General features: G+C 38.4%; 1 protein-coding gene across 3 annotated transcripts in view; it reads left to right on the forward strand.

The window, feature by feature from the left end:
- Positions 1-25,681, forward strand: part of LOC109097466 (neogenin) — a 123,426-nt gene that overhangs the window by 1,002 nt on the left and 96,743 nt on the right. The window lies entirely within an intron of this gene.

Genomic DNA, 25,681 nt, shown 5'->3' on the forward strand with positions numbered 1-25,681 from the left:
AAGTAGGCATTGGAAAGAAGAGCACTTGTCGAAAGCCACCACTGCCCCTCATCCATTCATCCATCCATCCGCTGCAGAACAAGGGAATGGGGAAACCCTTGACTGAACCTAAAAGAAGAGCTGAGGGTAATGATTGATTGTTGATGGTAATAATAGGGTCAGGTTCAGACATTGGGGAACATTTACTTTTGGAAATGATGAAAGGGAATTTTCTGGCTGACTCAAATGAAGATCAGTTCCCTCAGCTGCTGACACTGAGATTGCTCTGAGGTGAATTTGTAAAGTGACACCTTAGTCACACCAAACGGGGCTTGACCGGAGAGATTTGTGCTGTTTTTGTTCATTATTTGGCTGAAATCGAAATCTTTTTCTTTAGACGGTGACCTATGTTGAAAAAAGGCGATAAAAAGATTTTGTCCCCCCGGCCCCCCCCGCCCCCTTTGAATAGGAATCAGATGTATTTATTGTTCCAATCATGGTTGCAGGGATGTTTGAGAATCAGCGTTTTTAAAGCTAAATTGCATATGCTGAGTCTTTCTCTTTTCTGTGTTTTAAAGTATTCCAGATAGGAGTTGAATGGTGCTTTGTACATGTGGCCAGTTTCAAGTTACTAATCATGGCGTCCCTCTGAAAATAAGTTTTTGTTTATTTGAAAAGCTCATTTCCCTGAGGTTTCAGACACACAGATTTTAAAGCCAAGCCACGAATCCTCTCTTAAAGATAGTCTGCTCATAAACTGACTATTCACAATGCTTTATAGAGTTTCGTAGATTTCTCGGTGGAAAAAAAGTCACGTCAAACCGAATTAGCCTCTGCGTTTGTGGCACAAAGCTATTTATTTCAATTTGGATTAGAAAGAGCTTTAGGGCCGTTCATACAGGATACATTTCTTGCATTCAGAAATGGATAGATGAAGTGAATACAGGAGTCTTGAGACGTGTTTTAAAAAAATTTACTTGTTTTTAACTCGATACAGTTTCTTTAGCCAGAAGTCCGCTTTCAAAGATAGTCTTGTTGGATATTCAGTCTTTTCTCAAAATGCTTTATTTGCAAAGTAGTTTTTCTGTTTAGGCTTGATGGAAAATCCTTGTGAAGTTTTGTCTAACAGAATGAACCTTTCACTTGTTTGGTTTGGTTTTAGTTTAGATTTGACACTCAACGGTTTATCAGAATCATCGCTTACGGACCTGTTTTGTTCACACTTCTGTTTCTCAGTAGCTAAAATATACTTGCCGTTAATAATCTGACAGCTCAGTAGTGCCGTGATATAAAAAGTGTGCTTGATTCAAATAAAATTTAGCTTGAAAGATTTGGTGCATTAAATAATTGCTATGCAAACCCTTGAATCAAACTAAATAACGATTCTGAATACACTAAATGCTGTTCTTCATTGCATTGTAATACATGTGATGCACATATAGATTTCCATTTAGGACACATATCAATGATACTTAAAATATGCAACATTGATTTATGTGCACGCAACGTCAGTAAGTGATTTCAAATTTGAATCGTCTTCCAGTGTACAGCAACTCTCAAAGTACAACAGACGTTCTAATTTTCTTGTGTCAAGTTCCAACCCCATTGCAATCCATAGAAGTCTATAAAAGGTTTATCAGAAGAAAACCCGTTTGCCATCTCTCATGCCACTTTGAGAATGGCAGGGGCTGGTCACAAGTGTCATGCTGTCGTAATTGCTTTTGGCACAGCAGGTAAACGGCACAAATGGAGACATCTGTAGCTATCTCCATCTCTCATTAGCTGTGTGTGTGGTTGGGGCGAGGCGATGGGGGTCTGTGGTCTTGAAAGCAAGCTTAATCCTCATCGGTGTCAGGCTGAATGATTGAATGACATTTTAGCGCATCCAGCTGACCTCCTCCCATTGCTGCTACTAGTGGGATATCAACAGCCCGATCTCATTCACAAAGCTCGAGGGTAAATTTGTGAATCTCCACGCTCACACTCATACTCTCTTGGTCTGGCGCCTTGAGAATGATGCGTGAAGCCATTTTCTTGCTGCCTGCAGCTGGTTGAGAAGAGGAAACCAACACAAAGACAAACACATTCATCCTGTCTTATCTGTGCTCTTGTCTAAGTGAGACTGACAGTGGGCAACAGAGTGTTTGGTTTCTCCCCTTGGCTGCTTATCAATTTGTGGAGTTTTCACCTTCTAGATCGCCTATGGCTGATTGATGCTATGTGTACTTGTAGATGTAGTCGTGAAGTGTGTCAGTATGTGGTTGGGTGGAAAGATGCTCGACTGGACCTGTTAAATGTGGAGCATTGTAATGAAAAAAAATCTGTAATAAAGTTTTGCAGGGAGATTATTGAATTCCTCTTTTTTTTTTTTTTTTTTTTTTTTTTTTTTTTTTTTGTTGTCAACAGATTTCTGACATTAAAACAGCTTGAATCACTTAATGTATTATACAGGCTATGTTGAAGCAATTTTCTAGAACATTTCTTCCTTATGTGTGCTGTAAACATTCTTTCTTTTCCACAGATTTTTGCAGTTAAAACAGCTTTACTTAATGCATCTCATACATGGCAAGGTTGTGCAGCATTCAAGCTAATTTTAACTAGAAAACCAAGATTTAAGTTTGAAAAGTATTTAATCCTGTTGTTTTTATGGACAGGTAAATATAATTTAAGTGCCACATATAGAAATGTAGTTTATACATTTCAACATATTTTTTAAACTAATTCTTTTGGACTGTGGTGGAAGAACATTTCATTTCCCAGAATGCATTGTCTGTGATGGACGTCTTCCTGTCATTCAAATTCAACTTCCAGCCAAATTGATTCAATTGAAAGGGAGCTAATTCTATATTTCCAATGAGTTTTGCCCAACCCTGGTACAAACTGTCATATATATATATATATATAATATTGCTTCCTTGCAAGCATAAAAATCTAATCTCTTAAATCTAGTTGTTCTAGAGGTCTAAAAGATAATTTTGCATAGGCTTTTTGGCCTGGAACACGTGTTGAAACCCTGCGGTTTGGTTTTGTGGAGCCACTGAGATCCACAAGTGTGGAAAGGATAGAAAATTCCAGCAGGAGAGTTGCTGTTTGCAGTAGGAAGACGTATTTGTCCTTCTCAATATAGCGTTTGACTAGGCGGACCCTCACCCTCAGCCTCTCACTGGGAAAGGTCATAGCCCTGAAAGACGGGGTCACTCTTGATTTCTTCTTCTGCGGTCTCGGTGAATAGGGAACTCTTGCTGGTTGTTATTGTTTCTCCAACACCTCTCTTGGCTTTTTTGGAGCTTGCTTGTAAAGAATGTTTAGATTGAGGACGGTTGTGGTGAAGGCATCGTTTTAATGAGGTCAGGAAAGAGCTTGCTGAGAAAGGCCCAGTATTTGACCCTTGCTGTGAGGGTTTAGATACATGGCTTTTGTATGGATTGAAGGTCTTGACAGCTGTCTGTGAGAACCTGAACAAGACATAAACCATCTCTAGTTGTATAGTTCAAATCATCATCCAAAAATCCAATACACTGCTCTTTCCACATCTTTAAAGTTGATCCTATGGATTGATATCTCTGGTACACGACCTAGATGTTCAACTTTTGTATTGCATTATCCTGATTATTTAATAATTTGTACTTAGAAACTCAGCATCTGTTCTATGTCGAATAGCAATCACTCCTGTTCACCCCCTTCTGTAAGTGCTGTGGTTTTCCCATTGGGTTAAGCAGGAGGCTATGAATAATGGAAGAGAACCTTTGCTGTCTCTAAAACGGTGATTAATTGGTTTAATTTGATCATGTTGTACCTTCTGGGCTGTGTATGCCACCTGATTTGTCCTCTACCTGCTAATGAATCACTTGTAGCCATCCTGTGTATCATGTCTCAGCTAGGAACAGCCCACTTTGACCTGCCTGTCTATGAAAGTCCACTTCAGTTCACTCGAAAATGAAAATTCAGTCATCATTTACTTTCTCAAACTCAAAAGTGGATATTTTGAATAGAGTTTTGCTCATTTATTAGAAGTCAGTGGGGTCCCAAACAACATTATTTGCATTATCTCCATTGACTTGGAAAGACTTAAGGGTGAATACTAATCACAGAACTTGAATTTTTCGGGTGAACTATCCCTTTAACATGATGCATAAAGTGGTTCAGAAGATTGAGATGCCTCCATATTTTACGAAACGTAACTATTCTTTATTTTGCCGATTTAGTACTGACTTCCAGATAGAGCCATGTCTTCTGAGCTGGCCTTTCGAAAGTAAAAGCTATGGGCTGACATAGTAATTGATCTCTGATTGGTGGGTTTGGGGGTATGTAACCATGGAGAGAATTTTCCAGTTCTCCAGGCCACATGCTAGCTGCCTCCCGCTGATATCAGCTCACTTAGTCTCTGTAGGGAACGCAAATTACTGCCTTTCTACTGCAAAAACCTGCTGAAACATAGTTAGACATGTATAGGTCTGAACAATTTGGCCTAATTTAATGGATGGCGTCACTCTAACTCAAAAACACACATCGTTAGAATAGCCATTGAACATTTTCATTGCACTAAAATGTTCATTTTAAGTATTCCTGAAAATACACCGTATTGTGGTACATCCATTGACTAAAGTGACTGAGAGCAAGCTAATGACATTCTTTGTAGATTGTAGCCACCGTGCTTCAATTATTTCTTTCATACCTCAAGCGAAGCCACAATCCCCATCTGAACCAATCTTCACGTTGTCTTACCTCTTACAAATGATGCATTTAAAAGGGAAGCCAAGCTTACGTTAATGTCCTTTTGTACTCCGCTTTACCGAAAGGCTATAAAGGGCATCCAGGCTCGAAGATGACTGGCGAATGATAAACCAGCCTTTCCTCCCCATTAGCTTTATGGAGGAGTTGCTCTATTTGTTGTCAGGGATGAGACAGGCTTTGCTTGACTCTGAAAGAGGTGATGTTGGTGATGTGGAGCAGAGTTTGAAACCCAAGTAGGTTACAAATTGTTGTGGAATTATTAAAAAGTTGGTAACTCCATGTGGGCTGTTTGCCCGAGGCTCTGGTTTGTTTGTTGGTTTCTGCACATCATGGCCCATTTCGGGGAGAACTTTCTGCTCTTGTTCTTAGTTTTAGACCTAGTGTTCCTGCTCTTTCCTTTTTTGAGTTAAATTTTTTGAATAAGAAGCAACTAATTGTTGCCATCCTTCTGATATGTAAAATACTTTTTGATGAAGTCGATTTCTTTCAAACTGGCATTTCCTGCTGTGCACCTAAAAGAGGTAAGTCATAAAATAGTGATAAAAATAGACTTTGAACTCTCCATAACTAATTTAATATTGATCCAAATGCTGAAAGAATTATTCAGTTTAATAAATAATCATGCAAGTATTTGTAGTATTTTATGAATGTCAGCAGCGCAGATTGCAGAGTGCCTGCTGATGGGAATTAATTTAATGATAGTGTTGTTTTCCTCATTGCGTTGTCAGGAAGCCAATTAATTTCATCCTCAAGTAGCAGCAGATTGCAAATATTTTGCAGGGTTTATCTCGGAAGCAGGCGTCCGCCGCTGAATGTAGACTCGCATCTGAAAGAAATTGCTGTTTTTGCTAATTAGACATGATTGAAGGCATGTCAGGAGTACATGGAGTATATACATGGAGTTTTATTGGCAGGACACATCCATCAAACACGCTGCGACTCCGTGAACGCCTCCCAGGGGACGCTGATTAACCCTTCCCCTGGATGAAACGCATAAATTGTGTGTTTTTCTTCCCCCCGCCGTTAGTGTGTAATGTCTGTCTGTGGCGTATATGAAGGCCAGGATGTGATTTAATCATTGGCTGTATTCTGTCGGGTTCTTAGGGCATCGTCCTTGCTGTGCATACATCAATTACACACACAGACGCACATGCGCTTTAATAAGCCTGCGAGTGTGCTGTTGGCAGTAGTGGTGTCACTGAGACTGATGGTTGTGACAGCAGGCGGCTGATAATTAACCAAGATTCCTGCTATTCACTTTCTCGCACACACACACTCTTCTGTTTGGAGCTGGATAGTGGCAGGTTACTGTATGTGTGTGTGTGTGTGCATGCTCCTTTTTTAAGGGGCACAAATGGTGCACTAAACACACCAGGGTCTTCGGTTCAAGTGTTCCCTCAGGGCAGAGCAGGTGACTGAGCATTAGCCAGTGGATAGTTTGTCCCGTTCTGAATGTGGTCTAATTAAATCTTGGAGAAGTGGACTTCACATCTCTTCTTGCTAAGACATTAGCTATGCCCTTGATCATCCGCTGGCTATTAATATATAAAATAAACTGTAATGAAGCACATTAAAGTGCCCTTTAAACAACATTCACACAAATTTGAAGAGAAATGTAGAGTGCGGCTTGGTTTTTATCTGGTATTAATTGATTTGATGATGTTAAGTGGGTTTTAAATCAGAATGGTGTCAGATCTGAATGTGGCTTTCCCTCCTGAAACATTTAGTTTTGAAAAACTGAGATTCCAAAGTATCTTCATCTCTCCCAATAGTGACATTTTTAATGTTGTTATTATTTGATATTATTGCTTTTAATGTGTTTTATTTTAGTGTTAAATGACTGCTTTAACTATTGGCATAATTTAAAGCTAAATTATCTGCACCAGGACCCTGAACAGTGTCTCCATTTTGACATTGACATTAACTAATATTAAGTAGAATAAAACATTCATTTTGTGTAGATTGATTTGGACTTGAACATCTTTTTGACGGGTGATCTTTGTTTCACGTGTTTAAAGAGCCAGTGAATTTAGTGATGTTCTCTTTGTGTTTTCAGAGGTTTGCTCAGGGCCACAGAGGGTTATATTGATGAGTTTTCCTATGGGGAAGCTGTTGTGCGTTATGCAGGAAGCCAATAGGAAGAGCTCTTCATCTGTCTGAACTGCCTGTGTAAATATGGCCCTGGGTGGGCGGCTGTATTGGGTGTGTGTGTGTGTGTATAGAAAGGGGTTGTATTTTGGCCTAAATGAGAATAACATAGACTAAATGCTATAACATTTGACATGAAAATAAGACTGCAAGAGCTAGAAATACAGTGCATGCAATGGACTTCATCCATCAACTTGAATTTGTGTAAATTATTCATAAAAGTATGGTTTGCTTAGAATGCTGCATTAAATGCAATTACATTTTTTTGCCTAAGAATGCTTTTAATGAACAATATTTACACCAATACAGTGTTCTATGGGCAAATTTATGTGTATATAGTTCATACAGCGTTTTTGCTTAAATTGATTTAATTTCAATGCAGTGCATTACATAAAAACGCTTTTATGATAAATTTACACAAATACAATGCTCAATTGCCTATTTTCTATTTTCAATCTTTTTTATTGGCATTTTGTCAAGACCGTATAAAATACACTGACGTAAAATGGATCAACTTACAATAAAATGTCCTTATGGTAAACCCCGAACCTTAACCATCCCTACCCAGGGAGCAAGAAAAAAAAAAACACAGTTGTATAATATTTTCTCATAATTAGCATTCTGAGATATACTAAGAGAGGCGTTTCTTAAATATTATCCGAATCATAGTTCATCGCAAATTGTCACATCACAGTTAATGCAACAAGTCATGTAAGATGCTTTCCATTGTGTTTGTAAAACTATTCTGGCAACTTCTCATGAAATCAATATATAAATGTTTTATTAGTGAGGACCAGTGTCTCAGCTTATCCAGCAAAACTCAGAAAATATCGAAATACTACTATACATCTACTCCAATTAAGGACTATTGTAACATACACTCACCTAAAGGATTATTAGGAACACCATACTAATACTGTGTTTGACCCCCTTTCGCCTTCAGAACTACTTTTTTTGTACGTGGTATTGATTCAACAAGGTGTTGGGTTTATTATTTATGGTTTTTGGAGGGTATTGATTGGATTGCATCTTGCAGTTGATGGAGATTTGTGGGATGCACATCCAGGGCACGAAGCTCCCGTTCCACCACATCCCAAAGATGTTCTATTGGGTTGAGATCTGGTGACTGTGGGGGCCATTTTAGTACAGTGAACTCATTGTCATGTTCAAGAAACCAATTTGAAATGATTCGAGCTTTGTGACATGGTGCATTATCCTGCTGGAAGTAGCCATCAGAGGATGGGTACATGGTGGTCATAAAGGGATGGACATGGTCAGAAACAATGCTCCGGTAGGCCGTGGCATTTCAACGATGCCCAATTGGCACTAAGGGGCCTAAAGTGTGCCAAGAAAAACATCCCCCACACCATTACACCACCACCACCAGCCTGCACAGTGGTAACAAGGCATGATGGATCCATGTTCTCATTCTGTTTATGCCAAATTCTGACTCTACCATCTGAATGTCTCAACAGAAATCGAGACTCATCAGACCAGGCAACATTTTTCCAGTCTTCAACTGTCCAATTTTGGTGAGCTCGTGCAAATTGTAGCCTCTTTTTCGTGTTTGTAGTGGAGATGAGTGGTACCCGGTGGGGTCTTCTGCTGTTGTAGCCCATCCACTTCAAGGTTGTGCGTTTTGTGGCTTAACAAATGCTTTGCTGCATACCTCGGTTGTAACGAGTGGTTATTTCAGTCAAAGTTGCTCTTCTATCAGCTTGAATCAGTCGGCCCATTCTCCTCTGACCTCTAGCATCAACAAGGCATTTTCGCCCACAGGACTACCGCATACTGGATGTTTTTCCCTTTTCACAGCATTCTTTGTAAACCCTAGAAATGGTTGTGTGTGAAAATCCCAGTAACTGAGCAGATTGTGAAATACTCAGACCGGCTCGTCTGGCACCAACAACCATGCCACGCTCAGAATTGCTTAAATCACCTTTCTTTCCCATTCTGACATTAAGTTTGGAGTTCAGGAGATTGTCTTGACCAGGACCACACCCCTAAATGCATTGAAGCAACTGCCATGTGATTGGTTGATTAGATAATTGCATTAATGAGAAATTGAACAGATGTTCCTAATAATCCTTTAGGTGAGTGTATAATGTTAGCAAACAAATTATAATTTTTTTTATTACAAAAACTGCAATACTTTCCTCCGTTTGTCTTGTGAAAGCATTAGAATGACCTTGTTGGTGATTTGAGCCGCCAGCAAAATTTTTAATCGGTTTACTGTATTCTTCCTGTATTCCTTGTTACAATCTCTGTCATCATATTGGCCCTGACGGTGAATTACGCCATGTAATTGAAAAGCGATGGGGGGACTTTAACGACGCGTACAGCTCCCTGGTGACCTGCGGAAAGCACTCACTTCCCCTACTTTCCCTTTTTTTCATAGCCAAGGCTGTGAATGATGGCCACAATGTTTATCCGGAAACTCTGCGAGGAAGAGAATGATTGGCCGTGACCAATTCTGTTAGTTGTCTGGAGGGGTTCGGAGGCTCGCTTTTGTCCCATGAAACTCCGGTGTCATTTCAGGATGTGCTGTATTAATGAAAGCCAAGGGCCTGTTTATACACACATCGACGGGGAAATAAAAGCTGCGCTTTTAAATGCAGATTATTCTGAACCTCAGTTATAGTGGTTAACCTTCCTTTCTAGCATATCTCACCCAGAATCCTCAGAGGAGAGCCTCTGTGAGTCATAGTCTTTTCGTTAGATTACGTGGGTGTCAAAAGCAACAAAAATATTGCAGCCTCGCCTGAGTTTGGGAATTGCAAATGCGACTTTGAGATTCTTGAAATGCAAATGATGAATTGAACAGACTTTGTCACTGGTGCCCTCTACTCTAGGAATGTTATTGCCAGAAGAAAGTCGTCTTTTTTTTTTTTTTTTTTTCTTCATATTTTCCAGGAAGCGTCTTGTGTGGATGACGCCTCATTGGTTGTTTAACTAAGCTTTCCTTTTGGCTTCCTGTTATTAAATTATAATATACTTTTGCTAAATTGAAATTACTCATTTTCTACATTTCAAATGCGTTGTGAAGGCTGTTTCACATTACTTAAGCTGCATTGACCTCTGTGGAGTGACCATAAATTTTGAACCAATTATTCACTAAAATTTTAACCTCCTGCAGCACTTCATGTTGTTCATGTTGTGGTTAAAATGACTTGTTTTGGTAAATGCGCTGAATCTCTGATGGAAGTCAACTTTCTGCAGAATACAAAAGAATATTGAGAAATGTCTGTTTTTTTTGTTTGTTTTGTTTGTTTATACAATGCATGTCAAGTGAATCTAGTGTTTTTTGAACCTCAGCATTCTTCAGATCTTTTCCTTTTGTGTTTGTACAGTAATAAATGATGACTGAATTATTTTTGCATGAGTATTTCCCTTTGTAGCATCTCAGGATCACTAAAAATGGTCTTCGTTCTTTACAGTTTATTTTCATCATTGAATCATAGATGTTTTGATTAATGTCTCTCCAAGGTCTCACCAAAGTATTGGTTTCTTTAGACCCTGACACACATGTAGCCCTCCTTTTAAACCCTCAAGCTACAATGTCTCTCTTTCATTGCTGTTATTTTTTATGTTATGATGGATTTATCCACTGAAAAAACAATTTACTTTCCCAGTGCAATTTTGCCATGAAGACAGTGATAGATAACAGAGATGTCAGTTTATTAACGGTTCCTGAGTAGTTTATTCCACTCGCTTTGAGGACCAGGATATGTTTTTCCCCCTCCCATCCAGAGAGTTTGAGCATACGTTTCTTTAAAGCCATTCTGAGCGCCTGCTGAGAAGAGATAAAAGGAACGGCGAGGAAGAAGAGAATTGGACTCTAATGGAAGGGGCAGTCGCAGACAGGTGAGAATGAGAAATAAAGGATAAAAAACAGAGATGGAGATGAAAACGAAGCCATAGACAGCTAGTTCCTAAGCTTCATGATCCACCCAGCATGAGCTCCACCTAGAGATTATTTTTGATATAAGATCATTCCTTTGACCTACGCCAAGAAAGAAAGAAAATAAAATCCAGTTGGTGTTTGTAATAAGACCTGGGAGCCTCATAGGTCCCTGTCCACCTGTTCCTTGTTTCTTTTCTAGTTGAAATAGAGACAGCACTGTTGTTTGCGGGTCTTTTCCATTCATGCACACACACACAGTCAGACTTTATAAACTAGTGGTGTACTGATATACAGTAGTCCAAATTTGGGCTGTAAAGTGTTAAAGGTGAATTTTTCTGTGCAAGTGCGGTCCCCTGGTGCATCTACCAACCAAAAAATGTCAAAAAAAAACAACCAAGTAAATTTGTTTTGGTAAGCCTTTCTCTGCAAGCTTGTGAAAAAATCAGCCGCTCAGATTTCGCTCTCCCTGTGATGCAGAAAAGGGATCTTATTATAATATCACCACTCCTTAATCTGCAAGTTTTCTGTTTTCGCAAGCGACAACAGTGTACCAATACTAACGCCAATGCAAAAGTTTGAGCAAAGCATGTTATCTGTTGTGTATTTGGCCGTGCTGACGCGCACAGATCACTGAGTCCCAGCCTCAGAAGAGACAATAGAGCAGTGGATTTATTGATTTATTTACTTATATTACACTGCTGCCACGCAGATCTAATATAAACATGTGATTTCTTTCCCAGCTGTTTACCTTCACAGACATAACCGACTGTTTTTGTAACTCATTTTTAACATAAACTTGTGTATTTGATCATCTAAGTCAGGGGTGCCCAACCCTGCTCCTGGCGATCGACTGTCCTGCAAAGTTCAGCTCCAACCCTAATCAAACACACCTGAAGCAACTAATTAAGGTCTTCAGGCTCACTTAAAAATTAAAGGCAGGTGTGTTTGAGTAGGGTTGAAGCTAAACAATGCAGGACAGTCGATCGCCAGGAGCAGGGTTGGGCACCCCTGATCTAAGTGCAATAAGGCATGAAAGAGAACTTAGCTGGGTACTCACATGACGTGTGAGTTTGCTGTCTGTGCACGTGATTTGGATGTGTGTGCTCAGAAAACCCTATGTTGGAAGTTTGTACTGACATGGTTTAAAGTGCATGATTTCAGGATGATAAACATGATAATCAAAACCAAACAGATGTTTTTTTTAGCTGTAAAGGCACACCACTATTCAGGAAAAAGAGGCGGGGAGTAGCAGCTCATTTGCATCTAAAGAGACATGCACAAAACCGCATGTTTCTGCTTCCACTCAAAAGCATTTTCAAAATGATATAATGAGCTGAAACGTCAGTCACATTCTGTGTCCTTAACCATAAAAGCCCCGTTTTTAATTTAAAAGCCGTTCAACAGGAAGTTTAATGCTCTGTCTAACTGTTTAATGCAAGCATGATTTCTTTGTCAACTTTTTGGTAAAACTTGCAGTCAGGGTGTGTTGGTGCTAGGGGTGGGAGAAAAAATCGTTTCTCTGATGCATCACGATTCTCTCTTCAACGATTCTGAATCTTTTCTGAACATTTCAGAATCAATTCTGAGCTTGTTTATTTTTCCTGCAAATGGCATGTGTGCGCGCTAGAGACGCTGCAGGCTTCATTGTACAGAATTTGCGCTGTGAGACACGTGCACATTGCTTGACAGTCTGTGCTTCCACCCGCCGTGTTTTACTTTAGATATGCTTTCATTTGTGCCATTTAGAATGCAGTACTATTAGATGCACAAAACTCACGCACTGACAGACTTTCACGTCCGCTTTGTGTTTGTTGTCCTGAAGCTTAGTTGCAGCTGCGGTTAAATGCACTTGCATTTTTGAATACTTTTATACGAAATTGATGTACACACCGTCAGTTATGTTTTCAGAGCAGGACAAAACATCTGATATCGAAATAGAGCTGTGCATTAGTGTGAATGCAGCCTGTTAAAGCTGCCACCGTCTATGATCTCATCAGTAATAATCAAACGACAATAATGCTGAGGAAAAAAAGAAAAATCCTCAACTATTGTATGTAAACTTTCGGACAATTAAAGAACACTTATTTTAAATAAGGAATTGTTTTTAAAAATAGCCTGCTGTGCTTATATAATAAAAAAAAGTAAATTTTGCACACACACAATTTTTGATAAAAAATGTATATGAAAATGTAGCCATGTGCAGTAATATTGAAAACTGAGAATGTGACGCATTGTGATATTGAGTGGATAATGATAATCGTAACTGAATTGAATTGTGAAACCAGTGAAGATTCACACCCCTATTTTTAAGATGGCAGTACTGACATACAGAGACTCCAACTAAAAACAAAAAGCATATAACTGCAATTTTGTTTAAGATGTAAAGGTTTTAAAGATGTATTTGCACAGCAGAAGAATTAATTGGGAAAAAATGTAGATCAAGAATCATTTTGGAATTGGATCGTGACTCCCACAATCGGATCGTGAAGTGCCTGAAGATTCCCTCCTCTAATAGATGTACAGGATGTATGACAACGTTGTGATGCATCGTTAATTGTAATCGAATCATGGGCCTCTGAATCATAATCAAATCGAATCATGAGATACCCATAGATTTCCACCCCTAGTTGGTCCTACTGTCGTTACCGTGAACCATTCTGGAGATTTTGATAAGTCAGAATAATCTTGTGGCGTATGATGGGTAATGTTTTTTTTTGTTTGTTTGTTTAAGGACGGTAACTATAACCATAAAATTCGAATAATCGTTAAAATTCTGGAAGAATAGCAAAGTCTGAATGACAACTATAGCAATAACGCATCATTGGAACCCTTTCAGAATGTGTTCCACACTTTGAAAACTCATTCTGGGTGTTAATGTAGTTATTTGAGCCATTCTAGGAGGAATGGGTCTTTAGGCTGAGATAAGATTTTTAATGACAATCACCAATCACAAGTTTCTGCATGAGTTTGTTATTAAGTTCATTATCACACTAAACTATTGAATTATTATTTTGGCAACCATAGTTTACATGGTGAATTCAAACAAGGTGAATTTGCAGTTGTGAAAGTGCAGAGGAAAGCATGCTGTTTAAGTGTATGCGTGTTTGATTTACTGTTTCCCTTGTTCTGCTTGGAATCAGTTATTTATTTCCTAATGCCTCAGCTGTGTTTTAATTAAGGATGTGTGCTCGCTGCGCTGTTGGAAATTAATTTACATTTGCCTGAAAATAAGAAGTAATCAAAGATTGTTCAGATCAAAACCGGAGAGACTGCAGCACAATTTAAAAAAACCTGCAGCGCAGAGCCTGTATTGAACAGATATTCACCACTGACCCAGTTTGGGCTCCTCTGGGACTCACGGCGCTTCTAGAACCCGTTTAACCTTCTCGAGCTAATGATGGCGGTCAGGTAGGAAGCACAGGCACAGGACGGCGAGGGAAAGTGTGGGTATTATTAACTTTGTTTTATTAGATGACTCCCTATGGGTTAGAGCGCTTTGAGGTGTAAGTGTTAATTGGTGTTGTTTTAAAAGCCTTTGTTCTAAAGAATAACAGGGTGCGGAATTTGAGACCCAGCACACTTTTGTTTGTTTTTTGAAGAATGTTGGGGCTTTATGGGCGTCTATGATTTTATGCTGATAGTCCGTACACTGATGTTTACACTTGGTATTAACATGTTTGATGTCTGGTGGTTTGATCATGACGGAAGCACTAAATAGGGACCAAAACATGAACCATACTCACAGTAAGCTGTGGTCTTCTTAAAAGAGGCAAGAGTGTATCTTGGCTTTGTTCCTGTAGATACTTTGGTTGGCCTCTTATCTCAGAATACCATTCACTTGAAGGCTTCTGCGCATGTATGAAGGTGTGCATGTGATTTGCTTTGCAGTGTTTTCTCTCTCTTATGGCTTTTATATATCAGACATTCTAATAGGGTCGCCATGTCAGGATTCTCAGCATTTGCTAATAACCATAGCCGCTTGGCCAATTCATTGAAATATTACTTTTAAAGTCATCTAACCTCTTTGTCAGTGGATAATGCACAATATCTTCTTTGAAATATTAAATTTGAGTAAATATTGTTTTGAAAAAGTGTGCACCTTGCATGTTTGTTTAGCTAATTTGTTTGCTAAGAGTACTCCAAGCTCAATGTACCATGTTTTACTGTAGTTTTTAAATTCATTCTGCCTATTTTCCTCAAAATCAACACAGAAAAGTCAGGGCTACCCTGCTATTTAGGTATCGGCCATTGAAAAATTGACCCAAATAACACATTTTTGGCCATTCAAGATGTAGGCTAGATTAGTTTGTTTCATCATCAAAACACATTTGGAGAAATGTAGCATTGCATCAGTTGCTCAGCAATGGATCCTCTGCAGTGAATGGGTGCCGTCAGAATGAGAGTCCAAACAGCTGATAAAAACAACACAATAATACACACCACTCCAGTCCAGTCCATCAATTAACATCTTCAGAAGTAAAAAGCCGCATGTTTGTAAGAAACAAATCTATCATTAAGGAGTTGTAACTTTTAAACCATAATTTCTGGACAAAATACGAGTCTATAACTCATAATAACACTTCCTCCAATGGAAAAGTCCATCTCATGTTGTACTCTCACATCAAAATTCACACACATATTTGTTTGGAGCTGTTTTGGATGGTTTTCGCTTACAAGCTGTGTTCGATCAATGCATATTTCTCTCCTGATTCAGGCGAGATGACTTTTTCAATGGAGAAAGCAATATTATAGATCGAGGACTCGTATTTTTGCTAGAAGCAATGGTTTGAAGTTGCAAATTATCTCACTTTTCACTTCACAAAATATTAACTGATGGACTGGAGTGGTGTGGATTACTGTGATGTTTTTATCAGCTGTTTGGACTCTGACGGCACCCATTCACTGCAGAGCATCCATTGGTAAGCAAGCATGTAATGGTACATTTCTCCAAATCTGTTCTGATGAAGAAACAAACTCATGGGTGAATACATGTTCAGCAAAATTTCATTGAACTCTTCTTTTAAATGTATAGTTGTAGTTGCACATTCTACGCACTTTTTAGTTCTTGAACTGCTCCAGGTTTTACATTTCGTTGTCTGTCTCCCAGTTGCCTAAGAGTATCCTTAACACAGTAAAAACCACTGTACTGCCTTTCATGTCTTTATCAGCCATCAACTAGTTCAGACCCATCCAATGAGACTTGGTTTCCTATCGTGAAGGTACAACTCAATATGTCCGGTTTGTGAAGCAGGTTCATTGTGAGGCCGAGTGTTTGTATTGTGTTTTAGGAGACTTGCTCTCTCTGAAGGGCTTTTGTCTGTCAGCCTCTTTCTGCTGCTGAGATGTTCGGTGTAAACCCGTACTACACCCCCGCCTCCTCCTCCTTCTGAAGCCACTGAACACAAGCTCCTAAATCAATGAGAAAAGGGCAGCTCGACTGTGATGGGCCTCACTTTAAAAGACCCGAGGAATGAGAGGAGGAGGGGCGGAGAGAGCGAGCTGTGAGCTGACGCTAGAGACTACATATGTGTGGGTTTGCTTCATGTGTACGTACACACACACACACACACACACTCTGGAGGGGCTGCTGAACATCAGTCGCTGCAGCACTATTCTCATGCGTCTCTCTTGAGAGAGAAAGAGGCTGGAGACTTCAGCTCTAGAATTACTAAAAAGGACCATAAAAGTATCTTAGAAGTAGTATGTACATGACTCGTGTGCTATATTCCAAGTCTTCTCAAGTTATAGTTGATCGCTTTATGTGAGGAACAGATTGAAATTTTTTGGGTATTTTTTAAATGTTGTTGTTCTTTGTTGTTATTATTTATTATATTGTGGTTTTTTTGTCTGGGTATATTTTTTTGTTTTTTTTCTTATTTTTATCTTTTTTTGACACAGCATATTTTTATGATGCTTTTACCCCATTTACTCGAATTATTCAGAAAAAAGTAACCAGTACATTCAAAGAAAGTAAGTCATATATGGTTGTGGAATAAAAAGTCTGTCTGTCGACTTGACTTATTAAGGATGCTCAATATATCAGAATTATTATTATCAGTTATATTAGATTTTATGAATTATGGATTTTTAAAAATTAATTTGTTTATTATTTTTTAGTTTATGAGATGCCTATATGAAAAATATTTTACTGATTTTAATTTTATTAATTTATTAAAAAAAATAGTTTCAGTGCATTTTCATTTATTTACTGCAAAAAATCATGCAATTTAGAATGTCTGATTTTTATTTGTAGATTATATTTATTTATATGTAATATGTATTAAATATTAATTATTTGTTATATATATATATATATATATATATATATATATATATATATATATATATATTTATTTTTTTTCACTTTTAAATTTCTTTTTTTTTTTTTTTTTTTTTCAGAATTGTGTGTCACTAAACTACTTTCAGCGTTCCTCCGTCCGTCTTGTTTGTTGGTCTTGTTCTGTGGGAATCAAAGCGGTTTTCTTTTCCAGACTAGTAGCTACTTCTAGTGCGCTTGTGTTGGTGCAGCTGATGATGGCGGACCACACACACTCTCATACCATCAGAGCAGGTGTTCTGTAAACGTCCCACTTTAAGAGCCGTTCACATCCTCAGCAGGAGTCTTGCAGCCCTCCCACACACTCACTGATGGATCTGTGATGATTTGAAAATGTTATTGCTCAGAGATTGCTCTTTTATAGCTCAGGAGAGTCTTCCAGGTTAACTGTGAGTTAAGCTGTACTGACGCGTCCTTAATGTTGATTGCCACGGCCATTGTTTTTTTTTTTTTTGTCTTTTTTTTTCTTTTGTCTTTTTTTTTCTTTTCTTTTTTTCCTCTACACTTTTGATGAGAATTGTGCAGACTCAGAATTTAGGTGCATGGGACAGTGCAATAATAATCTTTTTTGTCTTGGAAGTATAGCCACACAACTATAGGAGAGAAAAACTTACTTTGCAATTGACAATAATTTAGTCATTTGTACACAATATTGCAAGAATACTGAAAAAATGTTGATAAAGTAGTGTTTACCCAAAGGAATTGTTTTGGTAATGCATAACCAGAAGTTCAATCACCTAGAAAAGTAGTCTCACTGCTTAATGGACACTTTATAGCTCAGATGGGATTTTATTTTAATATTAATGCAATTCATGAGCATCATTTCTGCTTTAAACCCTCTGGAACACTGGCTTGGTTTACTTTCATTATATAAATAATAATAAAAATGTTTAATATAATTAATAATAATAATGTTTAAATAGTTTTATATAGAGCGAGAGCTAAATTTTTTCATTTATTTAAAAAAAAGGTGAGTATTACCTGTTAACATTTACAAATATTATTTATTTTTAATATCAATAGTAGTGATATTATTCTTTTTTATTTGAAAAAAAAAAAGAGTTATCGTTATCTGAAATTACACAACAAGACCCATCCATAAAGCTTCAGTTGTGTATAAACCCTAACGTTTTTTTTGTAATGGTGCCTTCAGTTTGTTCACTGGATATCAGCTTTCTCTCTGATTTGTCTGCACCTTCACAGGTTCATGTTGTGGTTTGTTTTTCCGTGTGTTTTGTTCTGTGTGGAGTTCACTGGAGTTTAACAGTTTGCCGTGAACGTTTACCTCGCAAATGGTGAAACAGGATCCTTACGACCCGCCTTTCCCACATTCTGCATTTCATTCTTCTCTCTCTGCCTCTAAATGATCAGATTTGTGGTTTCGTTCGGATCATCAAATCACACGACGAGAGAAACCCACCACCACCCCTTTCCCAACAGCAGCTCTCTCTCTCTGGACTTGAGCCTGATTCTCTTTATCCACCTGCTTTTTTCCTGCCGGGTGCAGTCGCTGGGAAAATAGAGCTCGCTTCGGAGCGGCATGAAGAAGCACTTGAGTGAGCAGCAGCTCTGAGAGAATAAGATGAAGCCAAACCCATATCTCAGGCTTGTATGGAGCGAGCGGCTCGTTCTGTTTCGCTTGAGATGAACTGACCCTTATTTCAGAGCACTGTGGCCGTGCCATGAGCGGAATTCTGATGAGCTTCTTGATGTCAGTGCTGTGGAACTTTGTCAGATTCCAAAGTAAACGGATAAAATATTTATCCCTTATAAAACGAATGGGTCCGGCTGTAAAATCCGATAGGATCAGCCACTTTGAAGCCATTTTGGTATTTGTAAACAGCTTACAGCTAAGCTAAGGAACTACTTGGAATATTTATAGTCATTATTATTAATTACTATACTATTAATTACTATTACTATATATTATTAATTACATTACTATAAGCATAGCGCAAAATAAAATAACATTTAGTAGCTTTGCTTTATTGAATGTTGTCTATTCCAGATTTCTAAATCATCACGTTTACACCCCGTTGTTTAACTAGAAGGATCCTCGAGATGTGCTGTAAAAGATGCATGCAAAAAGGCATGAAAACCCATTAGCCATAAGCTGTAGAGTTTTCTGTAGACAGCTATTATAGAAATGCGGTAGGTATTTCCCATTGGACATGATAGTATTTGTCAAGATGTTATTTTTTCACATCACACAGATTGATACAGGCAGGTTGAATGTACGTCTCCATTTTAGCAGAGCAGCAGAAATACTTGCCGGCGTGTTTCTGGCTCTAATGTTTACTTTGATATGCGGTAAGCTATCTGGGGCCTTTGGCAGCACTGTTGCTCCTGGTTTATTTATTTGAGGATGAATAATACACACTGTCCTTGGTGGAAAAGCCCTCAACTTGATTCTCTGAATTTGGGTTAAGAAACATTGGGGGAGTCTTGCTTGTTCCACACTTGTCTTGAAGTCTCCTTTTGATTGTGTGTGTGCATCTATATGTTTATTGATATACAGGCAGACTATATATTGCATCAGTAAGTGATTGCCATTTAGTCTCAAACCTTCATATTAGTTAGATTTTTCTAAATCTGTAATTACTATGTCAGTTAAATGTATCGCCAGAATCCATAGAAATGCTCTTTGTTGTTGTCTGATCTCAGACCAGTTGTGATGCTTTATTTACGATGGAATCCAGTGGCGTTTGTGTGCTTGAAGTCGCCCCGCATCAGCGCTTAATGAAGACCCCTGCCGCGTGCTGCGGTCTTTCTGTCAGCGCAGAGATTTTTAGTGCCATCCAGAGATCTCCTGCGAACAACTTTCTTCACGGATACAGCCACGCTCCCTCCTCGCCTGCTCTTTCAGCCTCGAGTCGCCAAAAGAGTTCACTCAGAGCACCCATTAATTCTCTATTCAGTGCTAATTAATAACCCTGCCTCAGACAGGCTAGAAGAAATGGCTCTGCTGCGTCCAAAAAACAGGTCCTTCACTACCTGTCATACAGTAAATGATTGTCCTTTCAATTCCTGGCCCGCCTTCCCTGCTAATATAGCTACATCTAATTTATTATACTTGATTGAATTGGCTGCCACTCTTTGTAAAGTTATTATGAGGTTTTAAGAAGTCATTTGTTCTGCTGTGTGTGTTTTGAGTCAGGTCTCAGTTGGAGTTTGATTCTAGGGTATTTGATTCAGTTTTTGGGAATCAGTTCATTTCAGTGTTTTTTATTTATTTAATTATTTTTATTCAAAATAATTTGCATGTGGCATTATATTAATGAAAATGTACCGCATATGTGTGTGTGTATATATATATATATATATATATATAGTGATAATTTACATTTTATGAGAGATCCCGACACATCGTATCGACATGTAGCCTAATGTTTTGTTTTAATTTTGCAAATTTAAAAATTCTGATGCATTTTTTCCAAAACAGTTTACATATGGCATTATATTAATGTTTTAGAGGAAATTAAATATGTATCCTTACGTTAATATAGTATATGATACAAACTTTTGTTATTTATATAATTCAAACTTTATTTATTTTTTTAATCTTGATTATTTTAAACTTTTTTTGCTGTATTTACAGAAAAAATTATTTTATTTAGCATTTAAAATGTCTAAATGTCGTCTTAATTTATTTTTAATTAATATTTAATACTTATTTGTTTGATGTCGTCTAAATATAATTATGTATGTATATTTCTTGTGTATGTGCACATGTATATGTAGACATATATTTTATATTTATTTCTTGTGTTTGTGTATGTATGTATGTTTGTATGTATATGTGTGTATATACAGTGGTGTGTAAAAGTGTTGGCCCTCTTCCTGATTTCTTATTGTTTTGCATGTTTGTCACACTTTAATGTTTCAGATCAAACAAATTTAAATATTAGTCAAAGATAACACGAGTAAACACAACATGCACTTTTTAAATGAAAGTTTTTATTATTAAGGGAAAACAAAATCCAAAACTACATGGCCCTGTGTGAAGAAGTGTTTGCCCCTCTGTTAAAACTGTGTTTATCACACCTGGGTTCAGTTTCTCTAGCCACACCCAGGCCTGATTACTGCCACACCTGTTCACAATCAAGAAATCTCTTAAATAGGACCTGCCTGACAAAGTGAAGTAGACCAAAAGATCCTCAAAAGCTTGACATCATGCCGAGATCCGAAGAAATTCAGAAACAAATGAGAAAGAAAGTAATTGAGATCAGTCTGGAAAAAGTTATAAATCCATTTCTAAAGCTTTGGGACTCCAGCACAGCGACGACTCATCCAAGAGGTCATAAAAGACCCCACAACAACATCCAAAGAACTGCAGGCCTCACTTGCCTCAGTTAAGGTCAGTGTTCATGACTCCAGCATAAGAAAGAGACTGGGCAGAAATGGATCCAAGACGAAAACCGCTGCTGAGCAAAAAGAACATAAAGGCTCGTCTCAGTTTTGCCAGAAAACATCTTGATGATCCCCAAGACTTTTGGGAAAATACTCTGTGGACTGACGAGACACAAGTTGAATTTTTTGGAAGGTGTGTGTCCCATTACGTCTGGCATAAAAGTAACACTGCATTTCAGAAAAAGAACATCATACTAACAGTAAAATATGGTGGTGGTAGTGTGATGGTCTGGGGCTGTTTTGCTGCTTCAGGACCTGAAGACTTGCTGTGATAAATGGAAACATGAATTCTGCTGTTTACCAAAAAATCCTGAAGGAGAATATCCATTTGTGACCTCAAGATGAAGCGAACTTGTGTTCTGCAGCAGGACAATGATCCAAAACACACCAGCAAGTCCACCTCTGAATGGCTGAAGAAAAACAAAATGAAGACTTTGGAGTGGTCTAGTCAAAGTCCTGACCTGAATCCTATTGAGATGCTGTGGCATGACCTTAAAAAGGAGGTTTGTGTTAAAAGGTTCCAATGTGGCTGAATTACAACAATTCTGCATAGATGAGTGGACCAAAATTTCTCCACAGCGCTGTATCAGACTCATTGCAAGTTATCGCAAACACTTGATTGCAGTTGTTGCTGCTAAGGGTGGCCCAACCACTTATTAAGTTTAGGGGGCAAACACTTCTTCACACAGGGCCATGTAGTTTTGGATTTTGTTTTCCCTTAATAATAAAAACTTTCATTTAAAAAGTGCATTTTGTGTTCACTTGTGTTATATTTGACTAATATTTAAATTTGTTTGATGATCTGAAACATTAAAGTGTGACAAACATGCAAAAAAATAAGAAATCAGGAAGGGGGCCAACACTTTTTCACACCACTGTATGTATGTTTATTTATATTTCTTATTCATTCATATATTTATATGGAAAGAAACATTATGCATTTTTGTGCGCCAATCTACAATCATTGGATATAATCAGTGAAATGTCTGCAAAGGTTGGGATCACCTTGTCTAAACCAGCGCTGAATTTCCTGCAGTAAACGCATGTGTAATAAAGTTACTGCAGGCTACGAGATAACCATGCGTAGGAAAATATTGGTTTTGTAACCTTATCTCTGACAAGACATAGGATTTGTGCCAGCCACTCTGTCCTGGAAGAGTTTGTGTGTGTGTGTGAGAGAGAGAGAGAGATAGAGAGAGCAAGTGTGTTCCAGCTCTTAAACATGTCCTGGCAGAGTTTGTTTGCTGGGGGCTATATCAAGTGTCTCGCTGGTGTACCAGCGCCCAGAGTGTGTGAGCACGTTCATTTTCTCTGAATGAGACTGTGCACTCCCGTTCACCCCGTGTGACCAGAGCGGTTCAAGTAACACAGCCGAGAATGTTTATTTGTATGCTTATTTTCTCACGTTCCACCCCCACTAACACACTTACGCTTTTCTCTGGCGAGCATCTCTGAGGATCAAATCTCATGTTATGGCAGCCTTTGCATTAAATTGATTTAGTTATTAATCAAATCCCTCTGAGCGGCATGATGCCGGTGTCTCGCTGTCATGGCAACGACCCACCTTGAAATCTATTTGCATTGTAATGGCATGGTAATCCAGCGTTTCTGCCCTATTCATCTGCGTCACTCAAATGCCTTCGCACAGAGATGTCAACTAATCCGGCCTCCAAAGATTCAACAGTTAAATCCACATAAATGCTTTGCAGTCTTGGGCTGACCTGAAGTCTGGAGCGCTCAGGTTTCTAAGTTTTAGATGGAATGGTGTTCGGGGAGTTTTAGTCTGAACTCATTATTCTTCTGTGATCTGACACATTTCTCTGGGAAATTTTCAGAAAGTTATGCTTTTTCTTTAAGAAAAAAAGTGTGGGGTCGTTCTTGATTTTATCTGTAAGGAATTGATTGGGTTGCGAAAAAAGTCGAATGTGCATTTATGCTGAATATCAAGTGACATTGTCTTGAGGAATGGTTCACCCAGAAATGAAACTTTGCTAAAAATGAACTCACTCTCAGGCCATCCAAAATGTGGATCTGTTTGAGAAATGGAGAAATGTAGCATTCCATCAGTTGCTCACCAATGGATGCTCTGCAGTGAATGGGTGCCATCAGAATGAGAGTCCAAACAGCTGATAAAAACATCACAATAATCCACACCACTCCAGTCCATCAGTTAACATCTTGTGAAGCAAAAAGCTGTGTGTTTGTAAGAAACAGATCAATCATTAAGGTATTTTAACTTTAAAAACATCACTTTTTGGGCAAAATGCAAGTCCATAATCCATAATAACGCTTCATCCAGTGAAAAAGTCCATCTCTTGTTGTTTCTAACATAAAAATCCACCCACATATTCGTATAGAGCAGTTTTGTACTGTTTTGGCTGGTAAACTGTCCTTTATCTGTGCATATTTCTCTCCTGAATCAAGCGAGATGACTTTTTCATTATAGACATAAATATTATGGATTATAGACTCACAATTTAGTCGGAAGTGATGGTTTGAAGTTAAAAATGTCTTGGTGGCTTTTGCTTCACAAGATGTTAACTGATGGACTGGAGTGGTGTGGATTATTGTGATGTTTTTATCAGCTGTTTGGACTCTCATTCTGACGGCACCCATTCACTGCAGACAATCCACTGGTGAGCAAGTGATGCAATGCTACATTTCTCCAAATCTGATGAAGAAACAAACTCATCCTCATCGTGGATGGCATTGAGGGTGTTCCAATAAATTAAATTTTTGGGTGTTTTATTCCTTTAATTCAAGCTTGACTTTTTAGACTGAAGTTACAAAGCAAAATCATATTTATTTTCACAAATTAATGTGGTCCAGGTTGGAGTTGGCAGTTTCTGATTTAGTAAGATTTTGGCTGTATGCAACAGATCTGTCTCACATGAGGGGATGAGTTATTAACAAGCAAAGCCAAAAACACAGACATTCGGCGTTTGACCTGGTCACCGTGCCAGTTTGATGTTCTGATCAGAAATTGTTTCCTGGATCTAATGTCTGAAGATGAGTGCTGCAGAAATCCTTTGCACTGTTAAAAGCAGCCGTGAGCATTGGCTCACACTGAGATGTGAATGATGAAGCTGTGATTTGGTGGTTTAAATCTTTGGTAGATTCTTTCTCTGTTGACTCAACATGCTGCAATTTCTTGCTGAACACAGTCTTGCAGACTTGTTCCTGAAAGATTTATAGCTCTTTCAAATTTTTTGTTTGTTTGGTTTTTTCTCCATGTTGTATGCATCAGTTTATCTCTTTGGCTTTAGTGTGGTATTAACATATCAGTTTATTTCAGATTTTCACCTTCAAAATGTGTTGTGTTTATTGTGGTACTTCTATGTGGCTTTAAGCACAAGTTTCTGTTTCATACCTCAGTTTAGACACCAATTAAAAGCTACTTTTAGATCAGTGTTAAGTACCTCACCATAAACGGACCCGTCTTCCTCAGGCTCGGGCCCAAGGGGCTCCATAAATATCATCTCATATACCAGAGCTGCTGACACAGAGTCCAGGGTGACAATGAATTATTTAGCTCACAGTTCAGGCGTCATGGATTGGCCTCGTCCCAGGTCAGTCCACTTTCTCCATGACCATGTGGTGTGGGTTCGGTAGACGTCACGTGATTCATGGATTCACCTTCGGCTGAACCCCCTGGCCTAAAAGTCCTACGACTATGCAGCCTGTCTCTCCTGAACTGAGCTTTTTAACAATGAAAGCGTTCGCTCTGAAGGAGATCTGCTTGCCAAGTGCTCAGAAACATGTCTTGTTGTGCAGAAGGTCAGCTCAATGGCAGCACTGCAATCCAGATTGTGTGCAAAATGTAGAAAATAATCCTCACTGAGTAAATCTGTTCATCTGTTATTCTAACGATCTGTCTATCATTGTATTGTACGGTCTATTGAATTTCATCTTAAAGGGGTCCTATTATGCTCTTTTACAAGGTCTTGATTTTGTTTTGGGGGTGTACTAGAACAGGTTCTCATACTAGGTTGTTTGAAAAACATTATTTTTCACATATTTTACATTATTACAACACCTCTCTCCCCAGTCTGGCATGAACGGCTCGAATAGTTCCTGTATCAATTGAAGGCCCGCCTTCTGAAATACGAGATGTGCTGTGATTGGTTATCTGGGCCAGTGAGTTTTGTGATTGGCTGCACTCGGCACCT

This window comes from Cyprinus carpio, chromosome B25, assembly GCF_018340385.1.
Source record: "Cyprinus carpio isolate SPL01 chromosome B25, ASM1834038v1, whole genome shotgun sequence".
Classification (NCBI taxonomy): Eukaryota; Metazoa; Chordata; class Actinopteri; order Cypriniformes; family Cyprinidae; genus Cyprinus; species Cyprinus carpio.